Source organism: Aegilops tauschii, chromosome 5, assembly GCF_002575655.3.
Source record: "Aegilops tauschii subsp. strangulata cultivar AL8/78 chromosome 5, Aet v6.0, whole genome shotgun sequence".
Classification (NCBI taxonomy): Eukaryota; Viridiplantae; Streptophyta; class Magnoliopsida; order Poales; family Poaceae; genus Aegilops; species Aegilops tauschii.
In genome coordinates, this window is record NC_053039.3 from 451,476,495 (window position 1) to 451,496,531 (window position 20,037).

The window sequence follows — 20,037 nt, forward strand, 5'->3', positions numbered from 1 at the left end:
AACAAGTTTGTGGCTACCTTGGAGAGAGAATCTGGCTTGGTTGATACTTGCTAGGGAATATAATAGCACATGGTAAGATGTTAGGTGAGGGAAATCACTATGCATATCCCAATGAAGCATGCATGCACGAACCAGTCTCCCCAATGAAGCGCACAACAACGGTGGTGGGGCGCTTGCATATATACTATGAATGTCCAAGCGACTGAAAAGATAAGGATGCAGTAAATAGCATTTCATGTTTGCATTTTGGTGCAATGGGACGATCAGCACACGATGCCTGCTGTTGCCGTAGGCTAGGTAACATGCATCCAAAACGTTTTGGTGCAATGGGACGATCATAACTCACACGCATCCTGCAGCTGCATGTGTCAAACAAAATGAGAAACATGGACCTTGAGTCCATGTCCATGCATGTCTCCATGATGATGATGAACATGAGTCTTGAGATCACAGTGTTGATGATATTTTGAGGTCAAAGCTTTGCTCGTCGTCCAACCGAATAACTAGTCCATTTGACAAAGCCCTAACTAGTAGCCTTAATAATATACAGTACTCCCTCCGTCCCGAAAAACATGTCGTGCCCGTAGTTCATTGGTGATTTTGCAAAAAAAACTCGTAGTATCCAAACCGTCGCAAACAAGTCCCTCCACCCCCGTCTTCTTCCTCCGCCGTCGCCCGTGCGTCGCTAGGGGCCGGCGCCGCCAAGCGGCGTGATTTGGCGCCCATCAGGAAGTGCTCCGCCTCCGTCACCACGTACCTTCGCCGCCGCCGCCGTCGCCAAGTACCTGCTCCGCCACCGCCGCCCGAACCTGTGCCGCAGCGATCCCCACTCGCTGGATTACCTGCGGACGTCGCCGGAATTTCCCACCACGATCCGGCGGAGCAGGAGCTCCCTCTCATCTTCCTCGAGCTACCGCGAGTCATCCTCTCACCTTGAGCTGCCTCCCGTGTGCCGCCGCGATCCCTCCCGCCGTGATCTCCTATGGGCATCGCCGGAACCGGCCTCCACGATCCGGTGGACAAGAGCTTCCGCGCGTCCTCCTCTATCTCCCGCAAGTCCTCGTCGAGCTCCCACCGGCTGCCGTGCTGCTCCTTCTCATCTGGCCGCGTGCCTGCTGCTGCTCTGTTTCTCCTCTGCTTCTCCCCTGCCGCCGGTGGAGCTAGCCCGTGCTGCTGCTGCTCCTCTGCCCGTGTTGATGCTGCTGCTGCTGATCCAAGTGAACATGCCGTGTTGCTGCTGCTGCTGGTCCAAGTGACTGCGCCGTGTTGCTGCTGCTGCTATTTGCACTCTGAAGAAGGTACAGTTGCATGTAGATTGATCTGCTGCTATGTGCTGCTGATGCTATTTGTTCCATGCTCCATGGCATCAGATGGCATGGAAAACAATTTTGTTCCATGCTCCATGGCATCAGATGGCATGGAAAACAATTCATGTTCTACAGTGCCGTGTTCAACTTGCTCATCCTCTGATGATGACATCTCTTTTAATACATTATTCACCTCAGGAGCTGCATGTAAAATTTAAAATCAATATGGTTTTCTTATTAATGTTAAATCAGCAAAGCTATCAGCATGGAACAAATAAAAAAGGACTGTGGATGACAAGAAATCGCTTCTATTTAGTTAAGAGGTCCATTTCATGCTATCAAGGACACTTCCAGTTTTTCTTTAGTTTCATCAAAGGTTCATCAATACAGATGCTAAAATCTAGCATATCACATGGGATGGATCAGCTAAAGTAAGAAAGACCATCTCAAGCATAGTCACAAAACAATTTGCAAGAAATACTACTGTATATTCTAATTTACTGAAATGATTGGCATAGCAAAAACAGATATGCAGTGGACATGTTTGGTACAGTAAATAAATATGCAGCCATAGCGTGGATAGATTAGATACAAAGAATGGAGTAAAGTTTATCAAAGGAAGAAAATTTACTTACAGTGCTGAACATCCAATATTTAGTAAATCAATTTGGATGGCGTGCAGAATTCCTGTGTATGACACTTAACTTAGCAAATTCAATTAAAGATGCATTCTAAAGATGCATTCAGTTAAAAATGTCTACTGGATTTGCTCCATGTTCTAAACAGAGTACTCCTATATTAATACATCAATCTGCCATAACTACTCCATGCCAGAACTACTCCATGATCTTGAAATCTTAAGTCGAAGAAATCTACCAGAACTACTCCATGATGAGTACTCCAGGCCATTGTCTGAGACACAATTTGAAATTTGCCAACACAATTTGTTCTACTGGATCTACAGTAAATAAATTTGAGAACACATTTTCTTCAGTCCCTCACTGACAACACAAAATTTTTGGATGCATTCAACTTGAACATGGAGTATTTTCAGCAAAAAAACTTGAGTATGGCAGCATTTTCTGCAAAAAACATCTTGAGCATGAAGTATAAGGGGTATTTTCACCAATTTAGAGAGAGTATTTGAAAATTTGGTCACTACAGGACCACTACACTACTCCAGGTCACTACTGTTCAGAAACAAACTTGGAAAGGTAATAAATCAGTTTTGATTCTATTGACAGGAGCACATGAATAAGAACTCTGTCTAAACATTCAGTTTATACGTCAACACTGAACTGTCTAAATACTCATGTACAGTACTGTGCCATTCAGTTTATTGACAGGAGTATTCAGTATGCTATTGACAGGAGCAGTAGTATCTCAACAAGCAGTACTCGCTGCTATGGTGCGGCCATGGATGCATGAAACAAGTTTAAAAACAAATTTAAATGATGCTGCGATTCAAAAATTAAATGGAAAAAGCTCAAGATGATTAATCATGACTACTGTCACATGACAGATTACTCCTGTACACTATTGTGCCATTTTATAAGTGCAGACTAGTTCTATAAGTGCACACTAATTCTAGAAGTGCAAATGTTTAGTTGTGACATTATACAGGAGGAACATTCAGTCTAATTCAGCAGTTGAAAATGCAGTTGTTTAGTGCAGTTTAAAATGCAGCAATTCAGGAATCACCTGAATCAATTCAGACCACTGCTGAAGATGTCCTTGAACTGCCACTCCTTCCACCTGAAGATGTTGCCACTCCTTCCAAGCACAAACTTTCAGACCAGAGCACACACAACAATCCACCAGAAGATGTCGCCGCTCCTCGAACTGCCACCACACGCGCCCAATCGTCGGCCTTGAGCGAAGCCGCCGAAAATCGATCTACTCAGTAAGAAGGATCCATCCATCATGTTAATTCAAGCTCGCGAGCTACAAGGTTGAATTACTGTAAGTTTTGCATGCTATTGATTGGCAGGAAGTGACTCTGTGCTCTCATGGCCAACAAGGGTGAAGATCCTCAGGGACTGTGCATCTGTCCTGAGGTTTCTTCACACACACTCCGATGGATGCATTGTACATAGAGACATTATGGTGACAATATCTTTATATTTTCGATCCCTCGACATTAGCATGCGCACGCAAAATTTGCGAAGCCATCTTATCTTTTGTGTGCTGAATTCATTTTTACAGCTTACCAACATCTTGCTGACAGAGGACATGGAGCCTAAGCTGTCTGATTTTGGGCTAGCAAAAACGCTGCAAATGGAGGAGACCAAGGTCTTCACATATGTGGGGGGAACCATTGGTTACATGGATACTGAGTACATAACACACTCCAAGCTTACTTGCGTGCAAGTGATATCTACAGCTTTGGCGTGGTTGTGCTGCAGCTTCTGTCAGGAAGAAAGGTCATCGAACTTGACATTGTTCCACGCGATTCTCTCACCAAGAAGGTAAATTCAGGCATATATTTTTCAGAATCATATCCCTGTTACACTGAGCAGGAACTCGGCAAGTCAATTTCAGAGTTATTCTCACCATTGTTACCTGAAGTTTTTGATGCACCTAATTTGGTCTCGGTTCTTGTCTCAAGGCCAAAGATGCATCGCCCCTCGGCCTCTCCCCGGAGGCAAAGCCCGCGCCGCCGCTCCAGTCACTGGCTGCGCCGCCGGCTTGTCCCTATCCTCGAACGCCCTGTAGAAATCTAGGATGATGAAGAAGAAATTGGGTGGACATGGCCCGAACAATCGAAGAAGATAAAAGAAGAAATTGCATGGGCGCAGTAGATCGAAGGGAGGAGAAGGGGAAAAAGGAGACCTTTGACTTCGGCGGGCTACTTGGTGAGCTCCTCCACCTGCCTCTTTGCAATCCGCCGAGCAGCCGCCGCGCCAGGAATGCGAGAAAGGAGGGCGCCCCGCTGCCGTGCCCCGGCGAGGTAAACACATGGCCGTCGGACAGGAGCGGCGGGAGGATCGACAAAAAAAACGCGTGCTTCACGTTGGGGAACGAAGCGGGGAACGATGCGGCGTGGGGCGTGAGGCGGGAGGGGTGGTGCCAGCGGGGGCGGCGTGGGGCGGGAGGAGCGGTGGCGGAGAGGGGCGGCGGGGGGCGGCAAGGCGGCACCCGTCGTCGGGTTCGGCCGGGATGGAGTGAGAGCGAGAGCGAGGAAGAAGAGGGACCTCGGGTTCGGTCGGGAAAACGTGGAGGACTAAATTGCAAATATCCACTTGCGACATGTTTTTCGGGACGGAGGGAGTATATAACAATACGATAAACCTGGGATTTCAGATCGTTAGGAACAGAAAAGGAACTACTACTCCGTAGTAAATTTCATTGCACACTTGATAGCGCCAATGACACATGCATTCTTTGGTTCTAACATTACACTGATAAAGAGTACTGAAATCATCCCCACAATCAGAAGGAAAAAATATACAGTAAATCAAGCATGTAACGGTAGTAGTAACATGCATGCTCTGCATCTGCAACATAGATAAACCAAGCTAAGCTCTTGCGGAGCCATGATTGAGAGATCAAGCTCGCAATCTCATACATAGCAGTACCAAATGTTTCTTGCAATACATCATAAAGCTAATAGACCCAAATCTAGTGATCGACTACTAAGTAGTAACTGCAATGAGGGATCCATACTATAGAGAGTCCCGTAGCAGCTCCGGATTCCGGCTCAAGCCATGCCTTCCTGCGCTGCAGGCTGCAGCTCCTCTAGCTAGCCACCGCAACCCCCACCGCAACCTCCACCGCAACCGCCACCACCACCACCGCCCCCTCCGCCGCAGCAAGCACCACCGCCCCCTCCGCCGCAGCAAGCACCACCGCCTCCGCCCGCAGCAAGAAAGAGGACGGTATTACCGCCGGCTGATGTGGTCGACGAACTTGCAGTAGTCGTCGCCGTCAGCGGCGCCCTGGATTTCTTCTTCTTCGAGGTGTCGCCGCAGAGGAAGACCGATATGACCAGCACCACCAGCAGTAGAAGGAGCCACGGAGTCTGCTGCGCCTGCGCCCCGAAGCCCGCTGCAGCGGCGGAGGCAAGGAAGGCTCGCGCCATTGTCCCTCTCCTTCCCTGACGTCTAGCTACCACAGGATATCTCTCACGAATTTGAGTTTGGATCAAGTGCAGTGCAGAGGAAGATTTGAGGAGGAAGACAGAGTAGCGAGGGAGAGAGGAGGAGGAACAGAGTACAGCCTAATCTCAGCACCCACGCCTCTCCGCCCTGGCCGCGAATAAGTAGTCGAGGCTAGCGAGCCGACGCCTGGGGTGCTCGCTGATGGGCCGCAGCCCAACTTGGCATTTTGTTAGCTTCCCAGTGGTTTTACTGATTTTATTTTCTCGGTTTTGTTTGATTTGTTCGTTTCTCCAGTTTTCTGTGGGGTTTTCCGGGTTTTTATGTTTCATGTTTTTGTTCCTTTTTGTTCTCGGTATTTTTTTGTTTTTTATTTTATTTTTACCATCGTTGGTTTTCATTTCCTTCTTTTTTTAAATGCACGGTGATTGTTTTTAATACACATTGAATTTTTTGATATATTTTGAACATTTTTTCAATGCATGGTGAACTTCTCTAATATACGATGAACATTTTTATATATAATGTTCTTCTTTTAATATACATTGATTTTTAATATGTATTCACCATTTTTTTAATGGATGATGATTTCTTTAAATATACAGTGAATACTATATATAATTATATTTTTAGTATACACTGAAGTGTTTTTTAATATGTGTTGAACATATTTTCAGTCCATGACGATTTTTTAAAGATATATAGTGAATTTTTCTATATATACAATGAACTTATTTTAATGGATGGTTAGCTTTTCTTAATACCATCGAACATTTTTAAAATATTTCTTATATTTAATAGGCTTTAATATATATTAGATCCGTAAAACAATTCCAATGATCGGGTTAAAAAACAAATTAGAAACCAAAGAGAATAAAAAGAAAAAACACCCAAGTGAGCGCCGCTCATTTGCGCCTTGCTCCTAGCATAGTTGCCTCTGTTTGACGCCAACATGCACCAGCCAGGTGGTCTTATTGAGGTTGCTTCTTCACGTCGCCTAGGTCACTGGGTCGTAGCGCTTATTGGGTCAACGTTTCATTTTGGATCGGGCCGAACCTTCTAGAGTAGTAGAGGTGGAAGTACTGGCCATGACATCCCTTCCCCCCTTCGAACGATGCTTGTTGCCAAGCAACTGCTCTTGGGAAGTGTGGAACGAAGCTCAAAGTAATCTTTCCAACATGCCGTCAATGTTGGTTGTGAAGACAACTTGACGAGGAATGTCGATTTTGCGAGAACAATATGGCGCTTTAGTAAATGCTCCTGAACTAGAGGTAGTATGTTAGGAGGTAGTTGCGCTGGCAGCACTAGTTCGACCATGGATGAAGGTGGCAGTGCTTGACGGAGCTGGGAGATATGGAACACTGAGTCGATACGACTTGTCTCTGCGAGCTTGAGCTTGTACGAACCATTAACCAACTTCTTCGCCGCCTGAAACACTCTGAAATATCAAAAGGAGAATATATGGTTAGCATCTGCCGCGATGGAGAGTTGGACATAAGGCTGCAGCTTGAGGTAAATCCAGTCGCTAAATTCAAAAATGCGGTCTAAGCGTTTCTCGTTCGCTTGTCCCTACTTCCCCTAGTTTCCTCAGAGCAAGAGTGTTATTTCAGTAGACTGACCACTAATGTTCATTCTTGCATCCATGACGCCAGCTCGGAAACTTAACATGATGCAGGATCCATAACCCTGATGTATTTTGGAGGATGGCCATATAAAACTTTGAAAGGTGAGTTGCCCAAAGTGCAATGGTAAGAATTATTGTACCAGTATTCCGCCAGATGTAGGCATTCAAACCACTTGTGCGAACAGTTGGCGACGAATCAACAGAAATAAGATTTGAGACATTGATTAATCCTCTTCGTGGTGCCATCCGTCTATGGGTGATAAGTAAAGCACATCCTAAGCTTAGCGTCAGCAAGCCAAAATAATTCAAGATACATGTTTCTTTTAAATACCCGATCTCGACCAGAAACAATAGCTTGATGCAATCCTTGGTGCTTGTACACATTCTGCATGTAAGCGTGTGCCACTTGTGCGGCTGTGAAAGGATGCTTCGGTGCAACAAATTGGCATACTTGGAAAACTTATCAACAATAACCATGATGCAGATATATAAGTTCATGTCGACAAAGTGGGTTAGGAGTCCTGGAACTTAGAACACAAAACAAATCACTACTGACTAAATTCCTATATATGTTCTTAAACCAGCATGATATTCCATGGGTGAAGTTGATCTGAAATGCATACTAAAGTGATGGCCAAGTTCCCTACTAAAGTTGTCAAATTCTAGTGGAGAGACATTTGTTCTATACTCAGTGAATTTAAGGCTATGACCATTTGCAATATAAAAATGGTAACACTGCTAAGTTACGGTATGACAAATGGCATGATGACAAGTTGTTGTTATTATATCCTAAGCTATTTTTATTTGTGAAAGACAAGGGTATTACCTTTGCTTGTGCACATGTATATGTTATGAATGATTTCTATGACATGCTCCATCTTTCAATTTCTTCGAGTGTTGTTCAGCAAAGTTTGTAGCTACAGGAGCTTATAATTAGCATATATGATACTATTGTTAATGATAGTTGGAATTTCTATTAATCTAGCAATAATACTCCACCAGAAGGATATACACTGAACTAGTGGGACATGGAAATAAGGCACCCACCACCGCCACCCACCCCTCTACTTAGGCAAATGACATGATTTCTGGGTCCATTGGAAAAGCTTAGGTGTTCGTCCTATGCATTCGACTGAGTAAGCCATGCAACACCGCTACTATCTTCTTCCTCAACTTCATCATCTTCCTCCTAACTAAAGACCCAAATCTAAGGGTCATAGTCATCTTCCATCACATGTTCCTTTCCTGACTTCGTCAAAGGGTACCAATCTTTCGTTCCGTATATGTGGACTCCGTCCATCCATGCACAACAAAAGGACTGAAGGCTTTCTATAGAAATAAATCGCAAGTGATACCTTGCGGGGTGTGGTTGATTTTTTTTCCTTCCATTATATGATGTGGAGTGCATAGGAAGAATGGAGATCGCCAGGGTCCAGGGATCTATCGTCCCATTTTTTCCCCGTTGCCTAGCATCCAAACTAGCGACCCAAGGGTAAAATTGGGAACCAAACGGTGAATGAAAATACACCTTATAATTTGGAATACCCCTCAAAACCTTATGCACATAATATTACGGAACAGGGGAGTACGAAAGTTCATCATCACCTAATTCAAAAAGTCCATCATTGTAGAGTTGTAAGTAGAAGTTTGTTTAGTCCAGCAAACTACATTTTAGCTTTTCTTTGGTTTTTTTTAACTTGGATTCTGTGTAAACCAAAGAAAATCAAAGAAGAAAAACACAATGAAATAGTTATCACTGCATAGAAGTGCTAGTGTGTTTGTATGATACCTATAGTACATAGATGTCAGAAAACATGAATTTATGGCTCAAATTGTTATTTTTTTTGCTTTCTTTTGTTACAACTAGTGGTAATTAAGATACATTGAACACCACAAAATGACATGATAATTCCACTCTTTGTATTTTTCTTGGTTTCATTCATCCTAGTTATTTTCATACAATATCTCTATAAGCCCTCCCTCTTCTGATTTTTCTATCCTTGTATCGTCTCTTTAGTGCCACCCCTAAATATCAATGTTGAAAGAGTAATCATCATCAGCGAAGAGATGGCAAATTTTGTCAAATTTATATCATTTCTCAATCATGTAATCAACACCTAAAACTAATATGTTGCCCTATGTCTCTCGCTAAGAGATTTGGTAGTTGGACGTTTACCCGTGTCCAGTCTTCAATTTTCATGTCACTAGTATTACATGAATGTATTTTTATAAAGAATTGTGGGCTATTTTTTTTATAAAATTGTCCATTTTACTGGTACACGATAGGCATTACTCCCTCCATTCATGGTGTAATAAGTTTGATTAAACAAGGTCTCGACCATGATCTAAGGTTTCTTCGCCATCACACCTACTCCACTAGTAGATCATCGTGTGGGGAGGCCCTGATCTATACATGGGAACTGTCCTTTCCCCCATTTGTGCTTGTAGGAAAGAACCCTTACTAGTGTTCGGCTCTAAAACCCTATTAGTGATGATTTGAGGCACGCGTCACTAGTAGTAACTCATTACTGGCAGTTGGTTACCAATGACGGGTAACCACTCATCGCTGGTAATAACATACCAATGACGGGTGGTCTGAAAGTGCCTGGTGCCCTTCCTAGTGACGAATTGTCTGAAAGTGCCCAGTGGCCTTACCAGTGGCACGGTCCTACACTTGCGCTTGACACCAATGTTATTTTGGGATTTAAAAATTAAACAATGTATAGTTAATCTTAATCAAAGAACAAATTCAATTCCATTTCACCAAAGTAGCACAAAAAAATAATTTCATTCCATTTCATCATACCAACACAAATAGAAACCTCATTAGATTCACTCCATTTCATCAAAAAATACAAAACTTTACATTATTTTGTTGGAGGAGATACAAGACCGGACTGGCTTTGCGGATCAAAGGAATGGGGATTAGGCTGTAATCCTAACCTCGTCGAAAGAGGGGAAGGAGTATGATATAGATGGTGCAACAACACACCACCAAAATCAATTATTGGGTAAATGGCAAATTGATCCAATGGGGTTGAAAGAAAAAAACAGGCAGATTCTGGAGAAAATTATCCATACCACTACCTGCCTGAATACCCTCTAATATGCCCAGCCAAGTTCCGCCATTTTGGCGGCACATACCAGGGGGTAGCGACTGTTTATTAAAAACACAGGACTCTGCTAAGTGGTAACACGATGTATAGAGTCTGACACCTGCCCGGTGCTGGAAGGTCGGAAGGAGAAGTGTGATAAGCTTTGAATGGAAGCCCCGGTAAACGGCGGCAGTAACTCTAACTGTCCTAGCAATCAGGAGAGGGAAGAATGGCAATGGAAATCATAAAGCTCAGCGAGGAGCACATTACTATGAATAACAATGGAGAGGGACATTAAAGGGGAAAACTGAGCAAAGAGACATAAAAATATATTAGAAAAGCTTTTCACTTCTACTTCATTTTCTTGTTTACATTCATTACTTCAGTGATTGAACATGGGCAGATACCTATAAGGACCCCATTTCATTGACCTTTGCCCTTTTATATCCCTCCTTAAGATGTGTTATCCGGACCAACTCCCACGTAGAAAACCAAGAGCAGTGAGTTACAAAACCAAGGGCAGTTAGAATCACGTAGGCAGCTCCTTCGCTTTACTAAAGAGCCAAGTTCGGACAATCAACTCGGAAGGAAGCATATCCCCACCGCAAATGGCAGCCCAGGAAATGACATCACCTCCAACTAATAAGCATGCTCTTTGTCATCCTATTTGGAGGAGGTGCAGGACCAAGAGCTGCAGAAACCCTAACCCTAAATCGCAATGGTTAGCCAATGTCAGAGGCGCGTCCGATATAGTCATAAACCCACTAGGTTGACACACATGTTGATCCCACCTTCCTCTCCCTCCGACCACTGGATGTTTACCTATAACCAGTTAACACATTCAATATTTTCTTTAACAAGAACACCCAAATTATTAGGTATCTTTTAATTATTAAATATCTTTACTAAAGAGTAGTTTATAGATATACTATTAGTTATCATTGGCATTAAAGTATCTTTATTCAAATTGTATCTTACAACGTTAGTGTTAGGTATATTTACTAATACAGTAGCTTATAGCTTTAGAACTAAGTTTCTTCACTAAAAAAGAGCTTACACCAACAATATGTACTACTGAGTATCTTTACTAAAACAGAACCCACTTTAGTTATTTATTGAATTATAGCTTATAGCAAATGTAAGTATCATTATTGTTTTGCACCAATGGGCAGGCATGTGAACTTGTTTGCTATCTGGAGGAATGATGGTTCCACAACGATGTCGATGTCGGGAGAATCAAAGAAGAATTAAATTGGCAATGTTATCCGTGTCATTAGGATCTATGCTATTGTTCTTTCGATTCAATAAATGTGTCTCATATTTCTAACCATTGGGTAAAGTAAAAAAGGAATCTTATATTGTAGGCTCTTAGAGAGGCTATGTTTTGTGGAATGCCAGGATATTCTTAGTGTTATTGAGCGTGTTTTCTCTTTGAAAGGCGGGCAGAAGAGGACAACCGAAGATTAAATATTGACATGTGACGGGTATTTGGTTTTGATTTTTGTGGGAAAACATAAGTTTTTTCATATCCGATACAATGGACCATAGTAAATACCTTGGTTAATAATGTTTCTCCGGAATAGTGCCCTAAGATTATTGGTATACATCCACGCCAACAGTTAATGACGAACAAATATGTCAAACGCATGAAGAATAAAATAATTATGGTTCCAAATTTAGAGCAAGCCGTGCAAATACACAAGACACTTGCTAGTTCATCTGCTCAGACCCGTCTTGCCAATAAATTAGGCAGGAGGGCATCCATTGTATAGCATATAGTGGGGCGTTAGCATGCATGTGATGTGAGGGTCCAACGGAAAGATAAGGTTGCATATATGCAGTGACTAGCGTTTTCTGGCTCCAAACTGAAATAGGAGCAATCCCTCACATGATGAGTGTGCATTTCATCCTTCTATATACAGGCGTACATCATCACCTGCTGGCTGCTGAGGCCAGGTAACGTCCAGAACGTTTTGGTGCAAGCCACAATGACTCACACCGTCCTGCTTGCGGTAGCTGCATGTGCCATTGCTAGCTAGTATTACCTGTGTGCAAACAAATATGGACCGTGAACTTGAGTCTGAGAGCTCAGTGTTGATGATATCTTGAGCTCACACCTTAGGGCGTCCAACTGAATAATTAAGGTGTATCGACCCGGGCGGAATGATGAACTCGCGGAGTAGTTTCCGCGGTGAAGATATCTGCTTGAACCCATCATTAACTACTGCTTAACAGTCGATTTGACAAGGCTCTAACTAGCCTCAGTATATATACATATAACAGTAGGATAAACCGTGGGTTCTGTTGGAAAGATGAGCAAATTACTACGAAATTTAATCTGAATAAACAGAAGATAGATCATGACAGCAATAGTAGAGATTAAACTAATCATGCGAACTAGCATAGTAGATGAACAGATCACATCAAGGGCACATACTAGAAACATGAATTCTACCACGATCTCGAATAAGAAGGATAGAATCACATACGGTGCAGCACCGCCGGCGTTGACGTTGTCGCCCATGTCGTTGAGGATGAGGTTGCCGAGGTCGGGGAAGAAGTCGTCGTTGGCGAAGTCGTCGCTGCCAGCAGTCGCGCGAGTGCGCTCCCTAAAAATCTGATCGCCCCTCTCCCGTACAGGATCACGAGAGGCGGCGCAATGATCTGGAACGGTGGTGTGAAACCATACAAAGCGGCGGCGGCTAGGGTAGACGCCTGCCTGACTATATAGTGCGGGCCGGGTAGGTCGTGGGAGCCCACGTGCATAGCACTGTCCTCGGCTCGGCTCCGCTCAATCCCGCAACCCGCGGCGCGTCGTGACGAGGCGTGGCGTGGCGAGGCGGGCGAGGAGGAGGAGCGCACGTGTAGGTCTCCTCTTCTTATGCTCATACAAGTGGTAGAAGAGCTCACCTTATAAAAAGGTGCAAGTCTCTCTCAACTTCCGTGGTGGGACTAAACTCTAATTTCACTCACTCCACTCACATGTGTGCATGAATGGGCCAAAAGAATTTCAGAATTTTAGTTGGGATTTGGGCCAAAGACCTACTAGCAAAATTCCAACAGGTTCCAGACCGCCAAGAATCTGAAAAGAAGAGTTCATTGCACAGATGATCATTTGTTGCTACCACAGGTTTACTTGATAAAGAGCAGTGAATTAAACATGTAAAAGTACTTAATAACCTGCTCTATCGATCTGCATCCTAGATAACCTAGCTAGCTCTTGGGGAGCAATCAATTGACAGATCCAGTTTCTTCGAGCCGCCCTGAGGTGTAGACTGTGTAGAGCTCCCTCTGTTTGTTTTGGTTTTTCTTTTCCTTTCTAGCTTCAGTTCCTTGTAACTGGTTTTTTCCTTCTTCATCAATCAGAATCAGCCTAAGGCTGCTTTTTTCGTCAAAATTGACAGATCCAGCTCGCATGCATACATCAAGCTAATAGCCCTAGATCATTAACCTGAAATCTAGTGATTGACAACTAAGTGCAGGGATAAGATGTTGGTCACCCTCCCCGTTCATCTCGCTCAAGGGCGGATAAGATGTTGTTCAAATTTTCCCTGTTACATACACCCTCTGTTTCTAAATATAAGAAGTTTTGGCAGTTTGATTTAAGCTGCCAAAACGTCTTACATTTAGAAACAGAGATGGTACTTATATGCTAAACATAACTTATTCTGCTAGCTCCACAAGATTCAGCGTTTAGCAGCAAAATCATCATTTAGGAACAAGCTATTGAGAAACTACAAAAATCCAGCCAAACAGGTGATCGATCTATCTTATAAGGACGGGCACGCACTACAAACCAGGACATATATGTCAACCATTCCAGCCCACTCAGTTACCACCGTAGTTCATCGCACACAGCTAAAAAGACTTTACCCAAACGGATGGCGGTGCGCCTACTCTTTTCACTACAACTGACCACTCATCTTCTTACACTTGCTCACAGGACAGTAATTTGTTGCTGCAAACGTTGGGGGTTCCCATGGCATACACCCTCACGAAAGCATCCCCAAGCATCGGCAGCAAATATAGGGGTATTATGAAGAGAGGCAACACTATCACAGCAGCTGCCAGAGCCTGCCACCAGACTTCAATCGCGTTGTAACAGAAGATGACATGGGCCATGAAGAAGAGCACCTCCAACACAAAGGCAATGTTCTGCATGCAGGAAGCAACAAGGAAAACAGACTATCATGTTAGCACAAGTATGCATGCACAGTCAGTTAGTTAGTTATAAGAGGAGCGCTTCGGTACACACACACACCCCCCCCCCCCCCCCCCCCCCCCCCCACAAAACGTATAAAGGGTAGTACGGACATTTTACAAATTGTATTCATTAGAATGTATACGGGGTAGGTTTGTACAATTCCCAGCCACACTCGTCCCTCATGGGCTCAGCCCGTTTAGTTTCATTTTTAGTCTTAAACTTAAAAAAACTGGGCGTCCGACATGCGATTCGATCCCAAGTCCTCAGAAAACATTGCGTAAGTGCACATCCATCTGAGATAGCTAACCTTGCGTGCCAATTGACCTTCTTTTCCTCTTTTTGAATGAGATAAATAACGCTAAGAAAAAAAACTCTTTGCTTTTCTTTCGTTTTTATTTTCCCTTTTTTTCGTAAAATAGAAATTAAAAATTATACATAAACTTTTAAAAAAATCAGAAAAATACGAACACAATTTGAATTTTGAAAATTTTGAATTTGAGAAATAGAAACAATAAACAAAAAAACAAAAAGTCAAAGAAGATGAAAAAGGAAAAAAGAAACAGAAAAAATAAAATAGGACAGGAAATAAAAAGAAAAAATAAAACAGGATAGGAAATATAAGATCATGGAAAAAATAGGGTCATTTGATGGATGCCAAAAATACAAGCTCTCAAACGAACCCTTCTCACCAACCCGAACACCCTCTGTTGAATGTGATCTATTTCTGGCATGCATGAAATGTCCTCAACTTTTTTTAGTAGCAGGCATGTCCATGGTAGGCATCCATGCGAGGTTTGAATGAATTTTCAACACAATATGCAAGTTGTGTCATGTCCGGCCATTTATCGGCCAGTTTTCATCGAGAAAACTCCAAAAAATGTAACGATTGTCGAAAACTCAAACAAATTGGCAAGGTGCCTTGATTTGATCATAGGAGTCGGTGGAAAAAAATTTGAGACTATTTTAATTATGTCAAGAAACAACATACCCTCAGGTGGAGCCTTCTGGCCATCTCGAACACCCTCCATTGAACATGGTGTAGTTTTAGACATTCTTGAAATAGCCCCAACTTTTTCAAGCAGGTGGGCATGACCATGGTAGTTATCCTTACCAGGTTTGAAATTTTTCTGACACCGTATGCAAGTTCTGATACGCCTGTCCATTTATCGGTCTTTTTTTTTATCAAGAAACCTCTCAAAATTAAAAAATTGTCGAAAACCAAAACAACTTGGCATGTTCCCTTGAATTGCTCATACAGGGTCATGAATAATTTGGGGTCATTTCAAGAATGTCGAAAAACAACATACTCTCACACGAAGCCTTCTCGCCTACCTGAACACCCTCCGTCATGGTATATGTTTGGACATCCTTCAAATCACCCCAACTTTTGCAAACAGGTCGGCATGTTCATGGTAGACATCCATGTTAGGTCTGAATGATTTCCAACATATTATGCAAGTTGCTACACGTTCGGCCATTTATCGGTCTTTTTTGGCCGAGAAAACTCCATAAAATGCAGAAAGATTTGAAAACCAAAACAGCTTGTCATTGTGCCTTGAATTGGAACGTACGAGGCCCTGAGAACCGGCCCGGTTGGGCAGCCTCCTATGAATAAAGTATTTAATTTGTGAACATGTTTTCAAATTCGTGAACTTGTTTTCAAATCGATGAACTTTTTCAATTTTGCGAACTTTTTTTGTCAAATTCGTGAACTTTTTTTCAAATCGATGAACATTTTTCAATTCCGCGAATGTTTTTCCTCCTTGGAGATTGGGGTGTTCGTGTGTTCCAGGGCGGTCCATCAAAATCGAGGTCCCTATGTCAAAATCTAAGATGGCCCTATCTTGTTACAGAAAACGTCCTACTAGATCAATTTGTCGTCTATGGAAGGCAGGTTGCATGCATAAAAAGTATTTTAGGTGTTCTTTTTAGTTGCATTCATATATATAGCGTTTTGGCATTTTAGAAAATATCTCCACAAGCAGAAAGCCTACAGTTGATAATCGAGTCTTGAGAAGTGTGAATAAAACACATAATTTTTTTCTTGGGTGGTCCAGATTGACGTGCCGATGGACTGGTTTTGCGCACCGGCGTAGTATGTTCTTATAAATCTTGTGCTAGTTTTATCACCAACGGGCCGCGTAGTGGACTGGTAATTTGTGAACTTTGGGAGACGTGGTCAGGAGCTCGATTCCTCGTGCGACCCGACCTAGCTCTTTTTTCAAGATTTTTACGTCTTGCTTTAAATAGCAAGTGACCTAGCGCCTGGTGGGCTGGCCCAGATGTGCATCCTAGCGACGTGCTTGTTGGTACGCTCGCCCGCGTATCGGAGGTTTGGTTGTGGAGAACGTACTTTTAAAAATACCATCATGCCCTTTATTATGAAGGGTTATAGGATAACACAGCTGTTGATGTATTTAGGGGGTGTACCGAAGCGGAAACGTAGCTATAAATGTCATGTTGGTATCCTTGGCAGAGCGAGAGGAAACTCCCAATCACATTAAAAAAATACTGAACTCTCAAATGTAAAGCAGAAGAACAGTGTTGGTTTGTAGCATGGTGTTGTAGTAAAAAATTCTGTCATTGGTGGCAATCTAAAGTTCTAAACAGACCATCTGGTCAATCGACATGGATCTATGTGGTTCACTGCTTTGGCAGCTCTATTCCAGCTCACAACTACAACTCTCTTCTATATTTTTAGGGGCCTGCTACGTGCCCGCGCTGATTTTTTGTAAAGATCAACCGGGTCGTGAGCCGTCTGATCTGCCACGTCGAGCAGCCGAGCGTCTCTCCACCATTGCAACACAGACCTTGTCTTGTTGCAGAAATTTTTTGCAACAACTGTTTTGTTGAAAAAAATTGCAACTGAGGTTTTGTTGTAATGTTTTTTTGCAACTGAGGTCGTATTGCGGATTTTTTTACAACAAAAGCTTTTGTTGCAAAACATAGACCCGTCATAGACCATTGCAACACAGCATATGTTTCAGAAACATAGCCTCTGTTGCAGAAGCACATTCGTATGTGAGCCCTCACAGAAAATATTTGTAAGCAAGAAGCGGACGAATCCACTGCTGTAGTTGGACACGTGTCATGCGCTGAAGGTGGTGGACGCAATCGCTGCGATCCGCCGGCTGATGGTAAGTGTTTGCCATATTTTTAAGGGAAATATCCCTTTCATATCTTGCGATGGACAGGCGCTTGTCGGCTTCCTCGTCGGACTCGGAGGCTTTCGCCGCAACGGAGGCCTAGTTGCTAGCTTCGGCGACGGCTTTCGCCGAGACGGCCAGCCACTTGCCGGCTTCCGCAAGGGCGGCGGCGGCGGGCATCGGTTCGGTGTGACGATTCGCCCGCTCGCTCGCTCGCTGGTAAGAACAAAGGTAGTTAGAGAAATGGCCCATTCACACTTCTCTGGCCGGCCCATTAGAGCCTCATTTCTCTCTTAACACTCTCTTATGCGCCCACAGGTGAGGCCAGCCCATATAGGGTCCCACAGCCAGTCCGGTTTTTTGGAACCTTTGGCTTTCGGTCTGGTTTCAGCCAGTATTTTTTCTTTGTGTTATTTCCAATTTTTCTTCGTTTTTACTTCTAAATTTTAAGATGCATGATCATTCTTTAACACTTGAAAAAAAATTAAGTCGCAAATATTTTTAAAAATTTGTGAACTTTTTCAAATTCAAGAATTGTTTTCAAACCCATGAACATTTTAAAAAATCATGAACTTTTTAAAAATTTGTGAATTTTTTTTAAATCCACAAGCATTTTTTGATTTCACCTTTTTTCAAAAAAGCAACAGCAAAAGGCAGTGAAAAGTACGTGCGAGTGAGCAAGCCAGCGGGCGGGCGAGCCAGCATAGCAAATGGACCGTGGCCCGCCTAGTGATCGACGTTCGCTACAGGATTCTCGAAAAAGAAAAACTACGAGGCGCCTGAAGCGTTGATTATGAGTTTCCCAGACTACCCATCACTTGTGACTGTGATATGATCAACGCTACACACACACACGGGGAGCACATTAGAGAGTCAACGGACAGGCTTGGCTGGGATTTTTTGACTGGGTAGAAATCTGGGTGGGGGGCCCACCCTCGGCTGAAATTAAGGGGGAGGAGGTTAGCTAGAGAAGGTCCATAGAACATATGTAAAAGCCCATGCGTTTAGAATTAGTGTTGTGATATTTGTCGATGGTTCTTATAGGCTTTTTTGCGAAAAATATTTTTCTCTGTCACATGACATTGTCATGGAAAGAGACAGGTGACACTGTTTGGCGTACGTGCCTGATGTGGTTGGGTGGCATGCATGGCCGGACGGAAGACGATCGTCCTGCTGTTCCGATCGACCCGCTTTGCTTGCCCATGTCTCAAGCAGGGAGGACCTCATATATACTGCTTGTAGGCCACCGGCAGGTCCACCTCCTCGGACTCGATAGCCCCCTAATGATCATTTCCTGTCGACTCATTTCTTCTAAACAAGAATGCATCATATGTCTCGGTGCCATTCGTTAGGGTCGGTTTCGTTAGAGGCCTGGATACCGTGCCTGAGAGAATGAGATGAGCTACTTGGATAGTGCCTGGAACGATGCAATTTTTTGCCTGATGAGGCTAGCCTGCTGCGGGGGTGTTTGGTTCCTGTCCTTGCATGTCGCTGCCTGTTGGGTTGTTAATAATATTTTCAAACAGCTAGCCCTACTGTTTCTAGGTCTTAAGGGTCTGTTTGGTTACTACCCTCGACTCCATGCCTGAGAAAAAGTGCGTCTGGTGTAAGCCTGAGCTGGTGATGGCTTTGGCCTGACTAGGCAAGTGGTGTTTGGTTGGCAACCTGGCATGAGAAGTGCTCAGTAGCCAAATACTTTAATATTAAAATAAGAACTCCAATCAATCAATGTTGCCAGTTGACATTAGACATTAGGAGCTCAGGCAGCAGCTACGACACCTTAGACCGCTCCAGTTTGGAGGCCTGAGACAGGCTAATGATGGCAGGACAGGCTAATTAATAACGACAACAAGGTCTCCAGGTCAGGCGTTTATCTGTTCTCCAGGCACCAACCAAATAACATTCAGGCGGATACCAGGGAGCCTCCAAGCCAGGCATGAAGCACTCAGGGTAGCAACCAAACAACCCCTAAATAATCCCAAGCTGTTGTTGCAGCACGCTAGGCGCAAGGGAGAGGTCGCCTGGGCCAGGCTAATCACAGTGCATGGGCTAATCCTAGCTAGGCCAGGCTAATCACACAGTTGGGGGAGGGTCAGGCCGAGTAGCCATCTACTTTCTGTTGACGCAAAATAAACAAGTCCCAGACACATCCCAGGGACCACCCAGGTCAGGCGTAAGATGGAATGGACAAGTACCAATCACGGAGGCTTGCTCCGGTGCACCCCTAACTCAATTTCCTAGGGGTATTCTTGACCCCGCCATCTATTTTTTCTCCGGCCCGCCGCTGCCCATATCCAAGCCCCGTAGCCCATATCCAAGCCCCGTATAATCCGTATGACCCATACGTATGTATACGGTGACATCCCGAAAAAAAATGATGACACGACCCCACGACGGCCGATCCATCAACCACGCAGCTCAATCAATCACGCAGCTCCTGCATCATTCTGGTGAGTTTCTGTAGGAATATCGGCGGCAGCGATCTTATCGCCGGCGATCTCGTCCGAGAGCGCGCGCGGCACCGTCGTCAACCTCCAGCGCTCGCAGGTACCGCATCCCGTTTC

General features: G+C 43.9%; 1 long non-coding RNA gene across 2 annotated transcripts; it reads right to left on the reverse strand.

Moving 5' to 3' along the window:
• Nucleotides 1–368: 368 nt before the first annotated feature.
• LOC109774829 (uncharacterized) lies at nt 369–4,561 on the reverse strand. 2 transcript variants are annotated; one of them, XR_005757896.2, is made up of 5 exons: nt 4,140–4,561; nt 3,668–4,016; nt 3,009–3,578; nt 1,943–1,994; nt 369–1,508 (listed from the first exon to the last, which is right to left on the reverse strand). It is a non-coding gene; the product is annotated as an uncharacterized lncRNA (long non-coding RNA). The 2 variants fall into 2 exon arrangements; XR_005757895.2 differs by having other exon boundaries at nt 3,009–4,016.
• Between the last annotated feature and the right edge of the window lie 15,476 nt (nt 4,562–20,037).